Source organism: Erpetoichthys calabaricus, chromosome 1, assembly GCF_900747795.2.
Source record: "Erpetoichthys calabaricus chromosome 1, fErpCal1.3, whole genome shotgun sequence".
NCBI lineage: Eukaryota > Metazoa > Chordata > Cladistia > Polypteriformes > Polypteridae > Erpetoichthys > Erpetoichthys calabaricus.
Window position 1 is genome coordinate 209,660,473 of NC_041394.2, and position 21,630 is coordinate 209,682,102.

A 21,630-nucleotide genomic window follows, 5' to 3' on the forward strand; every position below is an offset into this window, starting at 1 on the left:
TGAATATGGGCATATAAATCGCCATAGGAGAGAGAAGTTGTAATCCTTGGTAAATCATAAAAATAATGTAGAGTTTTAGATATTAAGGTTGTCGATGAACTACTTAAATACACTATTAAAATTTCCAACAATTACATGCTTGTGGATCTCAGAAGAACACATACATAACATAATCATACCTGGCAAGTTTCCTCAAAAAAAGCTCAATGGATATTGAAATATGTGATTATTTGTACTGGAAAAGAATCACCAAGAAGCTAGAAGCAGTCTCCATGCTGCCAACCACTCTGTTGGATTGTATGATGTGCATTCATTAAGCCTTCCACACATAAGAAATGGCTGATGCGTGTACTGTTCCATTGGCTTATCTCCATCCTGGACATGTATGCATAACTACATGGTAATTTGGGAGTGGAAGAGACATGTTAAAGCAAGTTAAATACATATATCTCTTTTTGTATCATCTCGTGGGATTATTTCCACCAAGGTTACTAAAGGGATGTGTATTGCTCAAGTGTGTTCTGCGTCAATAATGAACACAATCCCAAAGAGCAAGCACCCCCTTCTGGAGACAATTGTGCAATTAAATGTTGAATCATTATGTAAGTAATCATGATACAAAAGTCCTTACAAGTGAATGACTTTTTAGATTCATTTTCAGTAATTAGGTAAAAAAAAGAAATTCTTCTTTAAGCTGCAAGTGTTAAAAAAAGAATGCAATTGTTTAAACATAACATGGGAATAAAGTGTTAGTATCACTTATTAAATATTTAAACAAACCTAATTCTTTAGGTGAGAACAACAAGGATTTTCTTTTTGTCATGTCAAATAAGAATGAAATAAATCGAGTAGGTAGATTATTAATAGAAAGCTGTTTCAAACTAAATTATGCTTTAGAAGAAATAAAAACAGATAATAATAATAATGATTTGTGCTCCATATGTGCAAAGCATAGAATTATTCAACTAAAAACGAGCTCATCTGTCTCGCTTAAAACTGTCCAAAATGTTTCCAGGGCAAGATCCAACCTGCGAACACTGCAACCAAGCTCCTGCCTCACTGGGTCACATGTTCTGGGCCTGCACCAAACTAACATCATTTTGGACCAAAATTTTAAGTGCCTTTCAGACAGCCTTGGGGTCACAATCCCTCCTAACCCATTAACAGCTGTGTTCGGTGTTCTTCCAGATGAACTTGACGTAGAGAAGGACAAGCAAACAGTGATTGCATTCACTACACTTGTGGCACGCAGACTTATTTTGTTAAATTGGAAGAATCCTAACTCTCCTCTGATAAGTCAGTGGGAAACCGATGTTTTATATTATTTGAAATGGGAAAAAATCAAATTCTCAGTTAGAGGATCTGTACAGAATTTTTTCAAAACCTGGCAGGATCTAATCAATAATATTTTAGAATAAGAGAAGTAATTATTACTGCTTTATTTCCCTTCTCCATTTTTTTTTTCTTTTTTTTTTTTAAATTTACCTATATATATATTTCTTCCTTTCTTTTGTTTATTTTTGCCCTATTAAAAAGCCCTAATCAATTCTTCTTTGGCTAAGCTCTCCTTCTCAAGAGTGGGGTTTGATTTCTCTTTAATTCTTTTTTGTTATGAATTAATCTATATTGTATGGAATGATTACAATAAAATTAATAAATAAATAAAAAAAAATAATAATAATAATGATTTGTTTACTTTTATATAGCATTTTTCTCACTCAAAGCACAATTTGGGTGCCACTTCAAGCACCTCCAATGTATAGCATCTATAATGCGACAGCAGGCATTTTTGCACCAGTACACTCACCACACATTAGCTGTTAGGTGGTGAAGTGGTGAGAGAGACAGCCAATTGGAGACAGGGAATGATTAGGGGGGCAGAATGACTAGGCCATGGTGATCAATTTAGCAAGGATGTTGGGAAACAATACTCATTACAAAGGATGCCCAGGGTTCTTTTATGACCACAGAGAGTCAGGAGCTCAGTTTTATGTCTCATCCTAAGGACGGTGCAATTTTACAGCACAGTATCCCCGGACACTGCAGAATCTACATTCAGACCACAGGCTGGCTTTACTAACACCTCTTTCAGCAGCAACCCAAACCTCTCCTACATTATCTCCCATTGAAGTACTGGCCAGGCCCAAACATGCTTAGCTTTAGCTTTAAGTGGATGACCTCTTCTGAAGTACATTTGGTAAGATAGTGTTATGTAAAACACTGAGACTGAGATTAAATTGGAACTGCATCTAAAATCTGAATTAGCCAAAGCAATATTGACTTTAGTGGCAAAGACAAATCAGGAGCTCCAGAAAAAACATTTTCACCATTAAAAAATTAAACAACCTTTTATGAAGCAACACATGCCTTAACGTCAAACTTGGTGATGCTTTTGGAAGCACAGTTAAACAAATCAACTAACATGAATGCAAAATTAAAGAATTTTTTCCATATTTGTAGCAAAACAGAGATCAAAGCTTTGGGATAGAGCAATTCATGTTTTATGTTTTTAAATTTTTTGCAAAAAATGGGAATTTTTAAATGGTATATAGTGCAGATTAATCATGATTTCTTTACTTTTACTTTATTAGAAATATTTTAAACTTCAGTTAATGATTTTGATTTTTTTGTTTCCACACATGCCAGAATAATCTACTTAATATAATAATACAGAAAAATTCAATACACTCTGTATAATTATTAAAGATTTTGAACATTTTTGAAATAACTATTACTATTTAATATAGTCTTATCTCTACAAAATGATGCACAACTGATTATTAGTAGTTTTTTGTAATTTAGCATTTAATGTAATTTATCCTTATTTTTTGCTTCCACCTCCCTGAAATTTACAAATGTTGGGCACTGGTTTAAAACCTCCCTTAGTATAACATCCCTATCGTAATTGCCTCTTTGTATTATTATAAACCTTTTTATTGACATTATAATCTATATTAGTTTTTTACATTGTCCTACTACTATGCCTGTATTTTGTAGCTATCTGTTCAGTCTCAGCTTGCTAAGCTGTGACTCATTCCCCAGCTGAAGTACCCTTGTATTAAAATTGGCCAGCATACATTTTAAAATTTCAGTCTTATTTAAATAAAGTATATCAATTTATCTATTACTCATTCCCGTTTCTAGGATATAGCCAAGTTTTTGTTACTGTTATAACTGACTAAACGGCTCATATCCCTCCCTATCAAGTCAGTAAAGTCAAGTCAGAAAATGTAGCCCTTTGCAGCAGTACCCTGGTCCCTTCAGCCCCCAAAGGTTCCCTATTGTATATCAACTTGTGCTTTTTTCCCTACACTGAGATTTGAACCATATGTTTAAACCTTTGAATATCCTGAATCTTACTTCTGTTGGTGTATGTTACAGAGAGAATGTCAACAGAAACCTGCTTGTTGGTGCTGCCTTTGCCATACGCACTTAGCTCTTTTGCTTTGTCTTGAAGATTTGGAAACCAATGCTTACTTATATCACTTGTTCTGATATAACAAATAACAACTGTGTCCATCCCGGCTCTAGCCAGGAGCTCATCTAGACACCCTGATGAGTCTCCTATCTAGGCAACACGAAAGCAACTCAACATCTGAGAGTTTTTGTAGCTGTTGTAAACATGTATGCCTTCCTGTGTTTACTAAAATTGCACTGAGCACAATAGGCAGCAGCAGTATGGAGAGAAAAATGAAATAAGGAGATTGTCTTGGTAAATAAGCTAGCTATTTGCAAAACCAGGAGTGCAAATGGACTAATAGAGCCCATAACATGAGACAAAAAACAGTCATTACTCAATAAAGGTAGAGTCAAAACTGAGAATGTACACATAGAATCAAAAGGTGAGTCAAAGATTGTAGCCAAGAAACAGAAACAAGTTTGTTATCAGAATTTAAGCTAAGAATCAAAGAAAATAATGCTACGATTTCTAGATTGAATCCATGAACTTGGTCAAATTAGGAACTGTTCAATGCCAACTTTTATATTTATGACCCTGTGCTGTCATGCATCACACACTTCCTGTTGACCTTGCTTAGCAGCTGCTTAGCAACAGAGACAACAAATAGAACAAAAGCAAAGAGAAAGTAACTTCTTTTTAACACAGGGAAAACACTTCAAATCTCAAAATAAATAATGACCATATTCTTTGACCCCTAAAACCCAGCAAATGATATCTTAAATATTTTTAAAGGCCAGTTGAAAAATGAAAAATAAAAGCCAGACTACAGCAACTATTACTTCTTTCCTCTTTAGAGGTGGGTTTAGAGGTTACCTGCTGGGGTTTGGCGGATCAGCCTACTGTCCCAGACGTTTAAGCATCACTGTTTATGTCTAAGAGATGCTTAAAGCAGAATTGTTATGTACATGCATCTACTTTATGCATTTCTTTTAAAAATGTTATTAAAGGAAGTCTTCTCTCAAAAATTATATTTTTTTATGTTACACACCCCATACAGTTTGTAGTGATAGTGCAGAAAAATTTTTAATCTTGCGTTTTAATGCAGATAACAAAGGTTCTAATACAAATGCTGGACAACAACAAACAATATCAAAAAGTCCATGACAAAAATCTCCCGTTACTCGTGTTGCATAATCCACCTGTTAGGTCATCCAGTTTTGTGCTCATGACATTCTATACACATGCATTTTTACTGAAATACTGTTGAATATTTTTTTAACTTGCACTGCGTTTTTATTGCTCTTTAATTAAGATTGGTCTGTATCAGTATGCTGCTGCTGGAGTATGTGAATTTCCCCTTGGGGATTAATAAAGTATCTATCTATCTATCTATCTATCTATCTATCTATCTATCTATCTATCTATCTATCTATCTATCTATCTATCTATCTATCTTAAATAAATCTCCCCCTAGTAAATGCTCTTTGAATGAAAATGGAATGTGCTCAGATGTCCTGGAGCATATGAATTGAAGACCCACCCCACTTTCCCAATTAAATGATCAAGAGTCCAGCCCAGTAACCTTGATTTCATTGGCTAACATTGCACTCCGCATGATATCAACTAAAAGCATGCACTGAGGGACATGTAAAACTACAGACTAATAAGCAAAAGAAAAGCAAATGCAAACATTATCAGGAAGAGAATATGCCTCTGACTTTGAATATCTGAGATACTTCCACAAGCAGAAGGCCAATTCACCCATGCAGATTTACATACCAGCCTAGTTAGTGTAACTAATAACACCAAAGTACTCCAATTGCAGCTCACCGCTCTGAATACTTGTACAACTATAACGATGCGAAGCAAGTTTACAGTTCAAATGTTCATTTGTGTCTGAGCACATTCCATTTTTGTTCATGAGAGTACTTTTTAAGATGGTTTATTTAACAATATTTCAGTAATAATATCTACTATGTGTTTGGGACATTATGAGCATACAATCGATTAACTTCACATGTGAATTACGTGGCACAAGTAACATTATATTTTTTGAAGGACGTGATATTGTTTGATGCTGTCAATCATTGGTCAGAATAAACCCTTTTATGTCAAAAAGATTGTTATCTATGTTCTGCATGAAAACATGGCAGTAAAACTATTCTTAGCAACTATTACAAACTACATGGGTTAAGTAACACACACAAAAATCATTTTTGGGTGGAATATTCCTTTAAGGAAAACAAAATGCAAACAGTAAAATCCAGTTCAAAGTTACAATTAATACAGTAATTCAGACCCTCTTCCCCTGTATAGCTTTTAATTAAATAAAAAGGGAAAAAGGCATAATTTCACCATGCTTCACTGAAAGTTTAGGTAATTTAATTATATACCTTTTCAGGTTTATACTCTTGGGTTGTCATTAATCACAGCACCCTAAGTTGTAAAAATTGTATCCCTAAATCCATTCATTTCTCTTTATATTTAGAGTAAAAATATTATGATGAATCTGAAAATGCTTCATTGGGTTAATCAAGTTAAATTTGGATTGACTATATTTTCTTTTTATTATTTAAGTAAAATTTATGTTAAAAAATAAAGAAATGGTTTATTTAAAATTAGAAAAAGAAAGAATATCATCACTCTAGAAAAACAGTAGGTGACATCAACTTTCTACAGCATTAATAACTTGTGCTAAATAAATGCCTGAATCTACTGGGATCAAAAGTTTGGAAACAGTAATAAAGATAAAGTGACAGAGTAGCTCTGCATCAGCAGTTGAATGAGAAGATGTGGAGTCTGACTAAATGACACAGCCGTGACAGGTGATGGGAGTGAATGTGACAATTTTCTTGCATCTTCTATATTTACTCATGGGCAACTACACATAAGTTGAAGTAGCAAAAAATGAGTGACAGTGCTGAAGCAAAAAATATATATATATATATATATATATATATATATATATATATATAAATAAAATAAAATAAAAAGTAGGCAAAATAACTACTCATTGGGAGGAATGGCTGATTCCTGAGGAACACTGCAATGTCTGTTCTTTGCATGTATATGAAAATGCAATATTCGACCATTAGATAGGTGTCCTTTTAATGTCAGCTGACTGTTTATACTCCACTGGCAAATGTATTAATCTCATTTCCTGAATTATTTTAGATTGTTAAGTAAAAGCTTACCACTTTGCAATAAATTAATTTTTTTGAAATAACCACTTATAACTTACAAAGGAAACGAAAGGCAACAAAACCCTGATTTTTATCATGCCCCTCCATTTTTCTTATATTATTTACTGTTTCAGCTGTCACAAATCCTTTTTCCAATATGCTGTATAAAGTTTTAATAATATCAAAAGCTTTTGAAAAGAAATACATTTACTCCAATATCTGTATATTCCCTAGATACATTCATGCTGCATATTGGCTTTTCATTTCACTGGTGACCAACACAACACATGGATTCAAAGTTCCTGTTAGAGGAAAGGCAAGTGAATGATACTGCTTAAGTGTCTCAAGTTAGTGAAACATGTAAACAGTTAAATATAAAACTTAAGGGGTCCAAATCAAAAAACTGCTGGGAATAACCAGTAAAAGACACCCTGTTGGCTAAAAAGAGGGCAAAATGTACCTTTTTCTTTCTTTTCTTGCTGTGCGAGCTGGAGTATAACACCTGCTAGTTGTAAGAATGATAGATAGATAGACAGTGTTACAGTAGAGGTGGTTATCGACCTCTTGAACCCTCAGGTACCACACTAGACACCAGGTGAAAGTACAGGTACTATTCTTTTTATTATAAATACGTGCACTAAGCACCCTCCACTCCACACTATTCATACAAATGTCAATTTTTTCTCTACACAATTCTCTCTCTACACAATATACTCTCTCCTCCTCTCCCAGACACTTAGCCACCCTTCCTCCCAGCTCAGCTCAGTGCCTGGGCTTTCCCACAGTCCTTTTATACCCCCTGACCTGTAAGTGGTTCCTGTCCAACAATCCACAAGTCCTCATTACTTCTGGGTCAGAGTAAAAGTCCTTTTCCTCAGCCTGGAAGCACGTCGTTCCTTCTGGTCATGTGATCATGACGCACTTCTGGGTTATAGGGCACGTAGCAGTCTGAAAGCCTCCCTACAGCGGCTCCCGGTGGTCCCCATGGTATCCAGCAGGGCTGTGTATACAAACTATAAGGTCCATAAGGCCCTGCTGGAATTTGGGGAACCTCCATGCTGTTGGGAGGGCTCCACCTGGCGGCCTGGAGGTGTGGGCCGGAATATTTAGCCGGCCATCCATCACAATAGATGGATAGATAGATAGATAGATGTATATACACCCACACTATGGTCTGAACACACACTAAAAAGACTAAAAAACAAGAAAATGAAAAAGAAAGAAAACTTCTGACTTGGTAGTCACAGTCACTGTGAGGCATTATGTGGATGTATTGCTGATGTTAAGATGCAGACAATTCTTTTTTTGCACCAAGAAACAAACTTTTCCACCTGATATACTTTGTCTTATCCCCTTTATCAATACACACCGTAAGTGCAAGTGACATGACCTGGTGATATTATATATATATATATATATATATATATATATATATATATATATATATATATATATATATATAGTATATTGTCACAGATTGCTGGGGTCCTTACCCGGCTGGGATGCCTGGAAGGACCGGAAGGTGGCACGTATATCTTCCGGGCCACGAAGGGGCAACCGCCCTGGGGCAGGAGAGGACCATGGGAAAAGAGGAAAAAGGTTTTAAGTGGTTGGGATGCATGGCCACCGCCAGGGGGTGCCTTAAGCCTTGTGGAACCCGGAAATAGTTACTTCCGCCACACTCTGCAAGATGGCTGAGGAACCTGCCAGGGATGCCCGGAGTGCTTCTGGTGCAAAGGGCAGCACTTCCGCCACACCAGGAAGTGCTGCCGGAAGGACGTCATCAGCCACCTGGAGCACATCCGGGTGGGAATAAAAGGGGCCGCCTTCCTACAGTTGGGGAGCTTGAGTTGGGAGCGGGAGTAGGACAAAGCTCCCGGGAGGAGAGGAAAGGCAGTCAAGGACTGAGAGAGAGAAGCCCTTATAGTTGTGATTACTGCTGTGTGCATTGTGTGTAGTGTTCGGGACTGTGAACCTGTGTTTATTGGTGTGTAATAAACGTGTACGTTTTATAAAGATGTGGTTTCCGACTGGTGGTGTCCGGGCAAATATCACTATATATATATATATATATATATATATATATATATATATATATATATATATATATATATATATATATATATTTAATATATATATATATATATATATATATAGAGAGAGAGAGAGAGAGAGAGAGAGAGAAGTGTTCAGAGTGTAGAGATAAATGTTGTCTGGAAATGCACTGAAGGGATTCATTTGAGAGATAACAAGATGGAAAGCCTTAAATGTTGTGGGCAGGGATGCTCAAGAGTGTAAGTCTCGAATGACAAAAATACAAATAGAACAGAGTTAACTAGAGCCCTGCTTTGTTGACTGCTTTGCTTTTGATTACCTTATTCAGTTAAAAAGGAATGAAAATCTTAAAATGATAACAGTAGTGCCTTCCACACCACACTTGTATATTGCATTTCATGTGTCAGGCCTCACCGAATGTTGAACATACAATTTTAAGGAAATTGTTATATACGGTTAAGCATCTTAAAGTCTACTTCTATTTAATTAAAAATTTAAAAATATTTTTTTTATCAATGAGTCATCAAAATACATTATTCACAGTGCCTACAGCATTAGAGCACATTATAGTGTGTCATTAAATTTTATGGAATAATTAGAACAATAGTAATTTATATTTTCACTATAGAATGCTCAGCCATTTTCCATAAAATGATATTGTTGTCTGTAATTGGTTTGACAAAGCAAAAAAAAAAAAGTAAAAAAAAAAAGCAAACATTTCTTTTTGTTCCAAACTTCTAATATATTTTTAAACGAAGTCCAACTGCTTGAAATGATTAATAAATTCTGCTTTGGCTTTTGTAGTGCAGACACTATGTTCAATTGTTTCAAATTTGAATATTTTAATTAAAAAGGTGAGTAAATTTTTTTTTTTGCCACCCCTCGACTGTTCTTAACTTCGCCAACTTTACTATCTATTGTTGTGAACTGCATTCAAGTAAATCAGAGCAGGCAAGATAAGTTGTGCAATGACTGTTGATGGATGCTTAAAGAGCTCAGAATGAATTTATTGGTTCAACCTTGTATTCTGACCTTTCTGAATTACTCTGAGACTAGTACATTTCTTAGAAAACACAATTTAAATAGATTAGTTGTTTTGCCGTTAATGTTTTTGTTTTTCTTAATAACAGTGAAATTTAAGATATTCAGCTTACTCGATTAGCTGAGATTAAAACTCAGATGTAATGTGTTCTGTCAAGGGGCTACTTACTAAATGGTGTGCAAAGCTGCAAGGTCTAAAAATAGATGTTTTTGCGCAAGTAAGCACATTTCTCCAATACATCAATGTCATTTTATTTTGCTCTTATACTAACACTACTATTGTATTTGTATCACAGACCCACTTGCTGTAATGTAAGATATGACTCTGGACAGATTCTTTAGTAAATGCATTGAATGACATACAGTTTGGAAGATGATATATGTTTTACATGCTACTAATGACATGACATATTTATTACAATCTCAGAGATTTCCTATATACATCTGAAGAAAATATGATTCTCTGTTAAATAGAGAAGCAAGCTGCAGCTGACCACTTGTTGATAGTGGCCTTGGATGAATCTTTAATTTAGGACACAGAAAGTTATAAAACTACTACATCACAAAAAGTGGACTTCCCGCAATCAGGCAGATGCAAATTAGAAGACTTACATCTAGAAACTGAAGCAGGTTTAGCTGCTATGGTACTTAATAATCAAAGATTGTATATGTATGTTTAGTGATCTAGAGGCATCCAGGAGCAATCACTGAACACAGTATGAAAGCCAAAGAGGCCAAACTATTACAAAAGGGATGTTTTAAATAAATGACCCAAGGGAGAAAATTAATATAATAAAAGGTAATTGTACAAAATACAGAGAAAATAAAAAAATCCAACATCCCTTTGAACCTTACCTTGACAGTGTAGTTGTTCTTCTTATTAGACAATATAAGTTACTTCTTATTAGACAATATAATTACCTCTGTAATAATTATATTGTCTAATAAGAGGTAACTTATATTGTCTAATAAGAAGAACAACTGCACTGTCAAGGTAAGGTTCAAAGGGATGTTGGATTTTTTTATTTTCTCTGTATTTTGTACAATTACCTTTTACTGAATAATCTCTAGTTGTCTCTCCCTATATACCTCTTTCCTCAACCCTTGCATCTTTCTGCCAGCTGTGTCCTTGCCTTATTTCACTTTCAACTCCAAGCTCATCAGAGGTCTGGCCAGAAGGTGTGATCAAGTCCCAGCCAGGGATAATTCCTGAATCATTCCAGGGTCAGAAACATCCCTCTTACCTCTGGGAACTGTAGTTTTAGGACTCTCCTGCCTGTCCTGCAGGGGGCCCATTTATCTTGCAATCAACCTCTTCATCGCTACCTACTGAACTAAGGGCCCCCTATTTAAGTTTCCATCATCACTAATTGCCCTCACCATAATTCTTTACCCTAAGAGTAAGAAGATGGATCTTCCCTTTGTTTGTACATCAAGTACAAATGTTGCACCTCTAGGTTCATCTTATTTCCTTACTAACCTGTAGATTAATTGATGAGGATGATTAAACTTCATAATTTGACTATAAATTTCAAAACTGATCAAGAAAATTGATACATATTCATTTCCATCACAAAATTAGGCACATTTTATCTACACTGAAGCTAATTCAGTTATTAAGAAAAACATAAGTTGCCCACTATTTATGGATATCATCATGTTTCAATTGAAATGTACAACATGTTACAGAAAATATCAAACAGGAACAGCAACCCTGCTAATTGCATTCATCAAGCAGAGAATAAATGCAAATGTTGTCATCTAAAGAAATTTGACAGATTGAACATTATAGTGGAGAGTTATTTATAAATCCTTATGATCTGATGACAAAAATAAGATGTACTCCAGTCCAAATTAAAAATGTGAAAGAAACGCTTAGACTTTCAGCTCTTTCACATCCAAGTATACAGTAGCATCAGTTTGGCATTTAACTGGAGCTTTCCCAAGAAGGGAGATGGTATGTGGTAAACTATTTTTGTCTTCACGCTGCATTATTTATTCATGACAAGATGATAAATGGAACTCTGAATATGTCATTCTAATAAAAAAAAAATCAGATAGCCCAAAAATAAACCACTTCATTTTTGCTATTTACTTTAGTCTTAACTATTATACAGTAATGTGTTAAAATGTACTCAGTGACCTTTAATGTAGTACATATGTAGTACATAGAGTTCAAAGATATCATAACAAAGGGTATGTAGCTGATACCCGAAAAATTGAAAGGCCACACAATTTTCTAATACAAGAAACTGAAACTCTTTATATCAAATATACCACAACACAACAATGTAAAGATTCTAAGACCAGTCTTACTTGTATTCAAGGGGAAACCCATTGGTATAGGTCCGCCGCTTGTGTACTCACATATACTTAAGAGAAATATCCCTAAGGCTTCAGAAAGTGCCACTGCTGTGGAAGTCATCTTGCATTGTTTCTGTTCCAAAGAAGGTAAGCGCATGCCTCTCACTTAATGAGTACAGAACAGTGGCACTTGCATTTCACATCATGAAGACCTTTGAGAGACTGGTCTTGGACTATAGGAGTCCTCCTGTGATGAACCACCTGGACCCACTGCAATTTGCCTGTGGGACAAAATATAAGACTCATGTGGAGAAGTTTGTTTCTTAGTGCAAAGAGTATTGTTTGCATCTTAACTTTAACAAAACCAAGGAACTGGTTATTGACATTCACCATACCAAAGAGCCTCTATGTCTTGCCACTATTCAAGGAATACATGTAGAGGTGGTACACTCCTACAGGTACCTGGGGGTCCACGTTAATGTCAGGTTGTATTTTTCTTGGAAAAGAAAGGGCAGAGCAAGCTGTTTTCTTTGGGAGACAGAGGTCCTATAATGTGGGAAGTGACATCCTTCACATCTTTGATAACTCTGTGATGGGGATTGAGATATTCTATGCTGTGGTGTGCTGGGATGGAAATATCACTTCAAGAGAGGCCCACCAAATCATCAGACTAATTAATAGAGCAAGTTCAAATATAGGACGCATTCTGGACATCCAGGTGGTAGCAGCAAAGGAGAGAATGAAAACAAAACTGAGTGCTATTATGACTAATGCTGCACTTCCTCTCTCTGACTCACTAACACTGAGGACTTTCAGCCAACGAATTATTTAGCATAGGTGTGTCAAGAAACGCAACTGGGGCTTCTTTATACCAACAGCAATACACCTGTATAATGCCTCACTGTGGCTGTGACACCCAAGTGAGAAGGCTTCTTTCTTTTTAATTTTCTGCCTTTACAGTATTCTGGTGTGCATTCAGACCAAAATATGTGTGTGAATCTATCTATCTATCTATCTATCTATCTATCTATCTATCTATCTATCTATCTATCTATCTATCTATCTATCTATCTATCTATCTATCTATCTATCTATCTATCTATCTATCTATCTATCTGCCTTGTCTCTATCTTTCAATTTGTTTGGTCTTCAAGGGCATGTCTGCGGTTTACCGGATGGTGTGCATGGCTGTGGTTCAGTTAGTACTCATACCTCTTTCCATTTTTCATTTTTCTACTATTTTTTTGGTGGGGGGGGATGTTGTTGCATTTTTTCTTTCCTTTATAAAGTTTATTAGTTTTAATACTGTGGCTATGGCTTTGCCACAATGTCTGGGGTTTAGGGGATGCGACCTGGGATGCAGTTGCCCAGCATTGACAATCTGTCTAAGCAGCATGCTGTCAGATTCATAGTAGACTCCATGATTTCTGTGGAAAATTGCGTGATTGGGATAGGTAAATTAGTAGGAAGTAAGGATGTAAGATCAGTGCCTAGGATGTGCAAAATAGTGTTTTTTTTAATACTAAGGCATTGGTGCATACTCTAGTACAGCAGGAAGTAGTTATAAATGGAGCTTTGTTCACTGTACTAATGCTTGCAACTCCTACTAAGAAAGTAATTATTTAGGATGTACTCCATTTAAAAAAAAATATGTTCTCTTGCAAGGACTTAAAAAATACTAGCAGGCTATGACAGAAATCACCTGGATTCCATTATAGTGTACATGTCTGGATTTAAAACATGCTGATTATTCAAAAGATAAGAATAAATGGTCATAAATGAATAACACAGTGAACATGATGTGGCTCTAAAGTTCAGCTTTGATTATATTGTATAATTTGAACACAAATTTCAAATTCAAGTTTCTAATATGGACAGACAAACAGGACATAAGGTGAGTCAGTGCAAATTCAGTGAGATAACAGATGATTTTGATGCACCTGGCACTTCAGGAGGGAACAGAGAGGGTGGTTTGGTTTTATTAGATGAAGCTGAGAATGATTTATTTTTGAAAATTAAGTGGATTTGTTTGACGATCCTGATTAAAGTGCTAAGGATTAGAATAAAACAATAATGGCAAAGATTGGCTCATCATTGGCAACTGAACGAGAAGCAGGCCATCCAGCTACAGAAGATATTGACCCAGCATGCATAGAAAATCAGAGTGCCCCAAAGATGTGCTCCCCAACTATGACCAGGTCAACACCTGCAGATAACATCACTGAAAGCATTGATAAAACAGAGATGTCTGCATACGGAGTAGCAGCTGAGAATGTTGTAGCTAGAAATGTGAAAAAATGTTCTAAGCACAGGAGCTGCTGAGGAGGAGTGTACTAGGGTGACGTGGTGGTGAAGTCATTTATTTCTATCAGATACATATCTGAATGTTTGTGCAGGGTAGGAGAAGTGTATTGAGGTTTGGTTGAGGGAAATTATTTATATCAGATGTTATTCTGAATTTATGTGTGGAGTAGGAGGTGTGAACTAGGGTGTAGTGGTGGCAAAGTCATTAATTTGTAACAGATATTAATCTAATTATATGTGCAGAGTAGGAGGTGTGTACTGGGGTGTAGTGGTGATGTTTTAAAATTGATATTTGATTATATGTGTAGGGCTAAGAGGTGTGGTTTGTGAAATTTATAAAAAACTATTTAAAATAATTGAATATGCTTTCCCTCTATTTGATTATATGTTAGTTGTATATATTGATGTTTTGTATTTTACTTGTTTTTCTGAATGAACAATTATTTTACACACACTCATATTTTATATATATACTGTATATATATATATATATATATATATATATATATATATATATATATATATATATATATATATATATATACTGTATATATATATATATATATATATTTATATATACACACATAGCTCGAGGGGTGGGCAAAAGTAGGTTTTCAGTTGCTCATAGGAAAAAAGATATGTAGGTTATGATTATTACAATAGCTTTATTAACTCAAAAGCTTCATTAACTTTATTAACTCAAAAGAATGTCACAATGGCGCAGTGCACTTAAGTTCAAACTTGTAAGTGATAAACTTGATGTTTCACATATTCACAACTGTTAACCTTCTTTTGACCTAGCCCTGTATACTATATATATATACAGTATATGTATATGTATATATACAGTATATATATATATATATATATATATATATACAGTATATATTATTATTATTATATATATTCAGAACACAATCCAATCAAAGAAATTTAAATAAAATTTCAAACAGAACAGTATGCCTCAAAAGCAGTGCCTACTGCTTATTAATCCTTTATCCAACAAGGAGCACTAAATGACTAAACAGCCCAATCTAAAATGGTTCTTTATACAATAAAAAAATCAAGTAAAGTAAACAGGTCTATCACAGGCCTAAGATGTTTAATTTAGTATTACATTAATGAGTTCTTGCCAGGTTCTGAAAAAATTCTAAACAGAGCCTTATAAAGAGTATTTGATGTTGTCCAATTTAACATGACATAGAACATTGCTTTCCCATTGAGTTATGGAGGACTGAGTGGTGATTCCTGCAATTGAGGATGTTTTTGAACATGATCACATGAACATATAAATTGGCAAAATGTTTTATATCTGTAATTTTAATCTAAAATGGCTGCACTGATCTATTTTATTCAAGTTTTTAGTTATCTGCGGTAGCATCAGTCCACATTGGATATTCAGGGTTCTTCTATACTTACTGCTTTTACCAAGAAGTAGATGTTATAAGCCAGAGCAATTAGAATCATGATGTTTTCATAGTGATGTTGTATTGTTTTCTCATAGGCTACCAAAATTTTTGTGATCTCACTCTCTTTTTATGATTTTCTACAGTTCTTTGTCTTAAAGAAACTAATCAAATATGTACACGTTCAAAAAGAACTAATAATATCCTGAATTATTATACATACATTCTTGCCATCGGTCAATATGCCCAGCTTCATTTGACTCCAGGCATAGTTTCAGATTACACAAACTATGCAAACTTCTGTCCTGCCCCCTCTTTATTTCTACTTTTTAAATACAATTTTATAGAATGTTTCGATTGTATTTTGCTATAATTTGTGTAGATCTGTTTTTTAATTGATTCATTTAATTAAACAAATAGAAAAGATTATATATCACAGTGGTGTATAAATTATTAACTTTAAGAACTGCAATAAACTGTTTTCCTGCCACTATGTTGTTGGCACAGGTTCATGACAATATAGTAGATCAAGTGGGATCAGAAAATGGATGGATATATGTTATTTACATCAAGTATCCTACTGCAGAAGTTCTGAAATAATGTGGTCTTTCTCAGATTCAATAAAGCACTGCTTACATTATGTATCTGTGATTTCCAGTTTGTTGTAATATGTGTCCTTAGGGAGATTGTCTGGATGTTTCTCTTGATTACCCCTAATTGCCTGTTGCTTCTCACAATAATTATTGAATAAGGCATTAATCTTATATAGTAAATACTGTAAATAATATGCTTTGAAACTTTCTAAGAAACAGTCTGTGTACAAAAATAATGTGTTAGCATAGCTTGAGAAGAACAGTTACTGTTTTACAACACCAGTTGTCTGCAATAGGGTGATAAAATAACAGAATCTTGTTTTTGTTTTGTTTTTTTCTTACTTCAAAAGCATATTATAAAAACACTTAGAAGATGCATACAGACTATTTTCACAAGCTCAATCTCTTGTTGTAAATGTTAATAGGGAATGTCAGTTAAAACATCAGAAATGTGATCTCAGGAACACTGCAATGTGTAGGCATGTTTTTCTGCTGAAACAATTTTTAGAATCCCAAAAGGACAGGTACTTCCCTGAAGCTAGCTTTTTTTTTTTTTTACAAAATACTTTCTTTTTCATCATTCCCTTAATGTTTATTTTAATATTTTATAGAAAATCTTAATATGAGGCTGAAGCAGTGGTGTTTCAGAATTAAGGGCCAGTAAGACACAGTTCCGCCAGATGTTGTACAAAATAAATAATAAGCTTCCCTTTGTAATTTAACTTACTATTAAAATATTTACAGTAACCTTAAGCTTTGTCTTCTTTAACATTTCTTTCAGTTTTCTATTACATTCTCAATATAATTGCATATTTCAAAATGATTTGCTTCTAGTAGTATGCTAATTTGTCTTAGTGCCAGGTGCTACAAGCCTGAGGCACTGGGCCAATTGGCCCTGCAGTGTCTCTATACACTTGGATGTGTCTGTTGTTATTGAGTGCATTTTTTATTGTGTGTTTGCAATTCTGGTTATATATTATTGTTTAGAGGTTTGAAAGCATTTTGTTTTAATCATTTTGATTACTTTATCTTTATGACTGATGTCAACTTGGTACCATGTTAGATGAGTATTTACCACATTCCTGTCATAACAGCACTATTGTTTATAGTAACGACGTCTGTTGGTAGCCACACAATTGGACATTTTTACAGCATGCCTTGTCATAGTGTCACGGTCACCCATTTAAATCGGCAGTATGCAGTTTATGCTATCCGAGCATTGGAAAAATTCTAAAAAGAAAGCTTTCAACAAAGGTAAGTGATAGTTAGTGGAAAAAAAAATCTTAGTATATGAATTTTATTTTTATTTTTGTGTGAATAGAAAATTGATGTTTAGTTTTTACTTTAGCCTGATTTTTGACTATGTTGTTACTTTTTCCATTTCTGTCTTATTTGTGAGAATTACCAAACTAAAAAAGCCAAGGAACAAAATAAAGAGGACAACTGGAAAACCTCAAAATTATGATTACAAAACTCCAAATAATAACTTACATTATGCTACAGCTAAAAATTAGAAAAAAAACTAAACACAGAAATAAAGCTAAATAGTACTCAAATTGCTAACTTACAAAACAGGATATTTTAAATTTGCTCCTTGCCCCCTAAAAACCACAGTCTGTCTTTTACTAAATTAACACGAATTGTCAAATTTTCACAGTATTACTGCTGTCATTGTTGTATTAAGGTATGCTATACAAACATAATTTTATTGAGTCACCAACTTACAAACATATATTGTAGGACCCCGGCACCAAGAGCAGTGTTATCTCCTTGTAGTTGTTGGAATCCAGACGATCACCCTTCCCTTTCCAGACAGTGATGACAAGTCCAGTTTTCCAGTCAGTTGGGATGATGCCCGTCTCCCAAATAGAAGCAAAGATTGCTTGCAATGCCAGGAGGACAGCCTTACTACCAGCCTGGAGAAATTCACCCCGGATACCACAGATCCCTGCAGCCTTTCCTCCCCTCAGCTGGTTCACCACCTGTGCAATGTCAGTGAGATTGGGTGGTTCACAGCTAATTGGAGAATCAGCCTCAAGAACTTGGACCCAGAGATATCCAACATCCTAGTTGAAGAATCAGCGTTAAACATCTGCTCAAAGTAGCCAGCCCAGCAGGTCACAACTACAATGTCATTCGTAAGGACCGGTCCATCAGCTACTCTGACTGCGACTCTCCGAGGAACAGATTCAGATGTGCATAATGATGAAATAGTTTTGTTTGGCAACCTTAACATATTTAAACATTCTTAGCAGACGTTTTCTAAACTTGATTAATTTTGTAGGATCTCTACAAATTGTTGGAGCTTAAAATATCTTTATAATTATACACTTATATCTTTTGATTTGCAGGAGTTAGGGGCACACAACACCCACAAATGTGAAAATATGTGAATATATTTTGGGCCCATGATTACAGTTTATTCTAAGTTTATTGCACTAAATGTGAGATACATGACATATAATGAACACTGCGCAAGCAAATCACATTTGTGATGCTGGTTCTGAGACAAAGATATGTGGGAATCTCCCAGATAGAGTGTGTAGCTCAGTAGTTCTTGAGTGAACTGCAAGTTTTTACAAAATATAACTTATTATAATAAATGTGTTATATTTTCATTGGAAACAGTGAAGGCAGGAAAGAGTAGTAATTGGTTATGTCAGAGAGTGTCATGTTGTCATGTGACTAGTTCTGTCTGGCAAGCCGGCTGCCCTTGCAGTTTAGTATAAGAGTTGTCACCCTGTGGTGAAGATGGCTGCGAAAATTATAAATTGCACCAAAGAGGAACAGCGTTCTCTCATATGCTTTTTGAGGGGAGAAGATGTGCCGGGAGCAAAAATTCATCTCCACATGCGTGCTCAGTATGGGGATAAAGTTCTCTCTTGTAGAGTTGTCTATGAGTGGATTGAAATGTTTGAAAATGGCTGTAGTAGTGTGATGGATGCAGAGCATTCCAGATGTCCAGCTACAGCCACGGCCACGAGGAATGAAGTATGAACCCTGGAACTGAATTGCGAAAACAGAAGAATAACAATTGAAGAGGTTGCAGGAGAGCTGAATATGAGTGTTGGATCTGCCTATGCCCTGAGTCAAGACAGCCTTAAGTTCAGTAAAGTGTGTGCCAGGTGGGTGCCTAAGCAACTGACAGAGCAGCATAAGCACAAGTGTTTAGATGTTTGCTCCTGACACTTGGCCCGTCACCATGAAGAAGGTGACAATTGTCTGCAGCGGATAGTCACTGGTGATGAAACGTGGGTTCACCATTACAAGCCCGAAAGCAAGTGGCACAGTATGCAATGGAAGTATCCATCATCTCATGTAGCACAGATTCAAGATGCAACCGTCAGGAGGAAAGTTGATGTTGACCGTCTTCTGGGACTCTCAAGGGCCTATTCTCGAAACCAATCAGGAACGTGGAAGAACTGTCACAAGTGCTACGTATTGTGAAATGCTTCAGAGAGAATTGAAACCCACAATCTGTTCTAAAAGAAGAGGAAATCTGTAAAAGGGAATTGTGTTGTTGCACGACAACGCCAGCCTCACACTGCAGCCCACAAATTGGAAACCCTCAGACAATTGAAGTGGGAGGTTATGGAACATAACCTTTTTGGACCGCTCAAAGAAGCTTTAAGGGGAAGAAGATTTTCATGTGATGATGATGTGAAAGCAGCGGTGCATCAGGTGGCTATGTAGAAAAGTGATGTAATTTGTTTTTAAAATTCTTAATAAACAGAGTTAAAAAAAAATGTGGAAACTTTTTGAACGTCCCTCATAGTAAATGACAAAAATGATTACTATTACAGTTGCAAAAGAAATCCAATAAAACACTAAATAAATGCAAAAAACAAAAAATGATAAACACTCATGACACAGACCAGTTTCGCAAATACAGTGTAGTTATGAAATGTAATTCCCTGGGAAAAGGCTCTTTAAACTTACGTAAAGTTTTATCCTACTGTGATGTCAATGTAAGTGAAGATTTGTAGAAGTCAGGGGCACTGCCTGGATGAAGACATTTTCCAACCAACATGAAGTCACACTTACAAGTGGGCACAGGACAAGAAAATAAATCCAAATGAAAATGTAATCCAATGGGTATAATTGTAATCCAGTTGTGCAGTGAAGTGTTGAAACAAAAAGACTTCACTGACTGCAATCCTGGTGGCTTCTTATGGCTCACTTTTAAAACTAGCGCCCTCAACTTGTGTCACCCAGCAGCCCTTATGGTGACTGGCAAAGCTTCCCAAAGAATCAGTACTCTCTGGGTTGCTGGGATTTTCAGTCCATTTAAGTGGACTGCTATAGCGTTGTCTGCAGTTTCCTGCAATAAGTCATTAAAGTCGCAATATAATTTCCATTTAATTAATGATGACAAAGCCACAAATGAGCAGATCCGCAAATAGGGCACCCATGAATTGCAAGGGCTGATTTGCATTTTAGATTTAATTATCAGTACAAGTTCATGTTTTCATGTTATTACTTTTATAACTATTTTCATGTTAACATGCTTTCATGTTGTTACTTTTTTTACACCTTAATAAAAGTTCATTTGGAAATTAGAAGTACTGTATGAGGATTCTGAAAATAATAGCACTATTTTTTAAAATATTTTAAGAACACTATTTGCTTTAAGACAAATAATAATACACATCATCCCACAAATAATCAAACGTTGTACAAAACAAGCATTCAATAAAGCACCTCTTCTCAAAAAATGTTAATTAGCATGTAAAGGGGTTCAACATGAAGAAGATGGCAATAATGAAAGACAAAACTGAAGAAGTAAAATATTTTGTTAAGGTAATATGTCAGAGGGGGACACTTTTACATTTTTTTTGTGCACTGGGTGGTTCCATTAGGCACCCACTGTTGGGACTGGGGGGTGAGAAGTTAAAAAGCTATCTGTACTTATTAATGGTATTTGCTGTCTTGCCAGGGAGTCACTACTTTGAAGTCTGGCCTTGGTAGAATGTCTGTATTTACCTGGCTTGGAAATATTGGTTCCTAATCAGCATATCTGTACTTATTAATGTTTGGTAACCATACATTTTGTTAACTTGTGTTTTTATTAATTGTTAAACCCAGGCAATTTAGATGTGCCATTGATTAAACTGTTTGTCCAGGACTGACAACAGAGGGGTGAAGTAAATATAAACTGCTGGCCAGCAGAAGGCAGAGGAGAGAACCCACAGGAAACGCTGCCAAGACACTCGGACAGGGCACAGGGGCTCGCAGGCAGACAAGGGTACCTGGCTGGCACGACGTGAGGCACAAGGGCGGCAACACTTCCAGGGAGGAAGAGACAGCTCCACAAGGAGACGCCAGTTGTGGGTTCAGCGAGAGAG